Here is a 4,426-nt window from a genome sequence, read left to right as displayed (position 1 = left end):
AATGACTCGTTCGTGAATCAGCAGACTACCATAAAAGGTTTGGTTTTACGCATCTATCTTTGAAGTTGCCATGGAAGTCATCCAGACGAAAAAACTGGTAGAGATGGTACTTCGTGGTGGAGTTTCATACATTGCCATCCACACAAAGCCACTGCAACGGGGAGAGAATGTAACAACCACAGCGACACACCGATAATGTAGCTCGTCCACGTGTGCGACACGAAAAGAATGTAACTTGTCCTTGTGCAGTCTGTGTGTGTCTCGCATACGCAGACTGCGCATGCGGGACAAACACAGACTGCGCATGCACCGTCAAAACGTTTCACTTAACATTCCGCAATGGCCTAGCAATTTGCAGGCCATTTTTTTCCATTTTTTCCCCATTAGTGACTGAAAGGGTTGCCAAGATTGTGGTGGATATAATACCATGCAAGCGCCCACTCAAAATTGAGATAATTGTGGAAACATAGGCGATGGACACTTGTCCGGTCATCAATTTTATATATAAATCTGCTAAGCGTATTTTCTCAGATTTATCAAATTTGGGAATGGGCACTTAGCGTGGGATGGGGCAGATGCACGGTATTCTACCCTAGTCAGTGTCTATTAGAAATTTGTAAAAGTCTAATTTCTTTTGTCGAGAAAAAATAATTAAGGATGGAGGCTTCTGGTGATTCTACTCACCTGGAAGAAGTATGTTCGGTAAATATAAAATAAGGCTAAAAAAATGAGAAAACTGTTAATTGTTTCACGGCATGCCCATTGTGACAAAGAGCCCTGCTACCGGTTGACGTTCAGCAAATTGTCGTTTGACAAACAGACCTACAGCCATGTTCGCCGCTTCGCAGAGCATGCGCCTTCTACACAATCTATGGGCTTTACACCCCCGAGAAACTGTTCACGAAAGCATTGTTTTTCTTGCACTGTATCTATTAAACATTTAACGATCGAGGTTTTTTTTCTTTTTTGTTAAATATGATTTTTAGAGGTTCGGTTTTGTTTGCAAAAGAATATCATAAAGGGTCAATGTACAGGCTGTTTCGGTACAGTGCTTGCAGGCTGTTAAGGTCTAGAAGCACCAAATGAAAATACTGAAGGCAACAAGTTGTCACCTTTCTTCGATGATAATGAAATGAATGCAAAGGTGCAAGCGAGCTGGACAAGAATGACTATAATAATCCCTGGAGGGGGGAACAAGAGCCACAAAGCACAAACACAAATATCCAAACACATCTAGGTGACTGGTGCGCGACCGAAAAAATCCGCCTGGTCTTGGTATCGAACTCCTGGTTAGCTTAGTCGGTAGAGCGCTCCACTGGAAATGGAGAGGCCCCTGGTTCGATACCAGGACCAGGGAGATTTTTTTTCAGTCATGCACCAGCCACCTAGCTGTGTTTGGAGATTTGTGTTTGTCCTTTGTCCCCCTAGTTCCCCCTCTCCAGGAATTATTACTACTAGTCTTTCTTCTATTCGCTTTTATTTTAGCACATCCGCTTCCACAACATTCCAGCTACTTCAGACTCCCAACCGAAGGTACTTTGCACAACTTCCTCGTCGGATGATGAGGTCCCATCCTTTAAATTTACAACCGAAAAGTGTTGGAAGTCTGAATCTGAAGTGTTTGTGCTTCCTCCCATGGGCACCACCGCCAGAGCAGCTGGTATGAGAAGTGAGCATCACATGCACAGAGCCTCTAATTTGAAAACTATAAATAGCCCAGCAATGTGAAACAATTTGGAAATATAATGTTTATAGTTCACCAGAGACATAACAAATAGCAACACTTCCTGCAATGTCCGCAGGTTCGCAGTTAGGCGGGCACTTTAAAATATGCAATCACCGCTGCGCATGTAAGGCAAAAAACCCTCAAAGGGTAAATGGAATTGCTAACGGTGACAACCGTCAAAGGGTAAATGACATTGCTACATTCTCCACAAACATTTGAGTCACCTTGTGTGGAAGCTAATTACAGTATATTAGGTTTTCTAGTACGAGCAGCGTGAAGCTCCATTCAGTCTTGGTATCACATGTTGACTACTCCATCAGGGATGTACACATGACCACGTCCGTTACTTGAAACATAATCAAACTTGTTTGATTTTTCCACACTGTGTAAGTCAATAATTACTATGTCTTACAGTTATTTCCACCTGCCTGATTCCCCATGACAGCGTGAAAGGAGACATAAAAGATTCCTGTCATCAACCAGGCATGCAAGCTCCAGTTGGTGGTCATAATCCATGGGCCGTCTGCAGCTTCAAACCCTGTTGGGCCAGCGATCTCTTCAGGCTATTCACCTCAAAGTGCGCACGTTTGATGAATTTAGCTGCTCCGCTATGTGATATGAGTGAAACCAAGAAACCTTCACCTGATCTTTGGAGAGTCAAACTACTTGCAAAAAAAGCAAAAAAAAAAAAAAAAAAAGAAATCTTTGTAATAAAACAATATTCAGCATTGATATACTCTCATTTAATTCATGTGTAACAGACGGCTGCTTTACTGGCTGGTGCAGTCGCCACCGCTACACCACAGCCATCTGTCAAACTGCATGCACTCTTGGTACACTCATCAGGTGGCAGAAAGTGCCAGTCCGACAGGCTCGGATGACTGCACACATCTGGGAACTGACATTTCAGAATGGCGGGGGCTGCTGACTTTGGGGAATGTAACACGTCAACAGCAAGATCCTTTGCACGACACCGGTCCGAGTGTTGGGACGGATTCAATTCAATTCGATTCATTTTATTTACTCGCATAATACAAAATGGGCGATGGAGGCAGGAGAAAAAACTGCAGAATGGCAGCTTGACGAAGACCCTGCCCCCTGCAGGAAGATCGGTCAGGGGGATATAATTAGATAAATTGAAACAAAACAAAAAATAACATTTATGCACCACACCGAGAAGTATGTTATGAGGAGGTTAGTATTTCACACAATCTATTCTTATTTAAATTTTCAATGCAAATACCTTGTTCTTTGAAAACATTCAATACTGTTGGGAGTGTGTGCTGGATCATCTGAAGCCCGTAATTAGTTCTTGGACATGGTATTCTCAAGTTTCCGGCGCTGCGCATATTGTATGCAATAATTTTGTTAGTTAATTCGGAAATTTGCCGTAATGGATGATTAGGAAATTTAAGTGATGCATTGTGCATAGTTGCTAGCTTATATTTAAAATATTCTTTGATTTTCATTACTTTATGTTTACATAAAAGAGGATCAGTACGTGCGCAATACGACTCATTAGTTACGATGCAAATTGTTTTTTTCTGCAGAAAAAACAATTTATTAACGTTAGTACTTGTCGTAGTCCAACAAGTTGCATCACTGTCGTAACCTGCAAAATTAATTATTAGGACTATCATACAATACTGTGTAGCTAGTTCAAGCTGAAACCTTGAGCAGGGATCATCATGTTCACGGATGGTTTTCATGCTACATTCTATGTCTGACAATGCTGTGCTATCTAGAACTTTTACCTGACATATATTCTCAATGTTACTGGTGGGCTGCAAGGAGTGATAACACGAAGATTAAAATAGATGTACACCACTGTGGAGGCCCTAAACTTGTGGTATATCAAGCAAGCTTGAGCTCCGACTGTACGAGTTAGCGAGATTTCGCTGCAACGAACTGAGCTTAAAATGACCTATTCCAGAACAGCTAATTTTCAGGAAGAACCGCAAGTTAGAAGGTACGGTTAAAGCACCGCCCGTAGCTCGTCATAAATCCATTCGGACGCATCTCAGACGTGTAGGTGGCCTCATTCTTTATTCATAGCTGTGCACAAGCCATGTTCGCTCTCCGATACGCATCTGTCAAGCAAACATCGGTATTATTACGGTTATTATTAGGAGTACAGCAAAACAACATAACAAGTTGGAAAACGTAATTTTTGATACGCTCTCTGCCCACGGCTAAATCATGAGCACTGAAGACCGAGAAGAATTGCACGCACCGTGGTCGTAACGCTGGATTGCCGATAACTCATTTGCAGAGGTGGCAGAAGTTAGCCCGAGTGTGAACGCGAGTATACGGTTCACGGCGGTCTCGATGTGTCAACACGGCGTAGTACGTGCACTACGGAGGCGAACGCAACGCTGGGTGTTTCGCCGGTTTCGCTAGAATTCACAATCGATGCGGTAACAACACGACACCAACGCAGTTTTGCTTGCATAACGGTAAATGGTAAAACGAGCACGGCCCCGAGGGACACGAACGTTGCCGTCAAAGCCTGGCCGGCCTCGCCACGGCGTCTCGACGACGCGGCAGCACAATTCATTTCGAAGCGCCTTTGGCCAGCGGCAGATACTCGTAAAATATTCCTCAGTCATGTCACACACACTGATAAACACTGTTTCCGGTGGAAAAAAAAGCGACCCATTATTAAAATGAGACAAAGTCAATCGGTTTCAGGCCAAAAGA

The 4,426-nt window shown here is 43.2% G+C and overlaps 1 non-coding gene across 1 annotated transcript; it reads left to right on the top strand.

Moving 5' to 3' along the window:
• Nucleotides 1-1,284: 1,284 nt before the first annotated feature.
• Nucleotides 1,285-1,357, top strand: Trnas-gga. Its single transcript has one exon. It is a non-coding gene; the product is annotated as a tRNA-Ser (tRNA).
• The last annotated feature ends 3,069 nt before the right edge of the window (nucleotides 1,358-4,426 follow it).

Source organism: Ixodes scapularis, unplaced genomic scaffold (genome assembly GCF_016920785.2).
Source record: "Ixodes scapularis isolate PalLabHiFi unplaced genomic scaffold, ASM1692078v2 PGA_scaffold2__306_contigs__length_199485367, whole genome shotgun sequence".
In the NCBI taxonomy this organism is placed as follows: domain Eukaryota; kingdom Metazoa; phylum Arthropoda; class Arachnida; order Ixodida; family Ixodidae; genus Ixodes; species Ixodes scapularis.
This window is presented reverse-complemented; position numbering and strand designations above follow the sequence as displayed.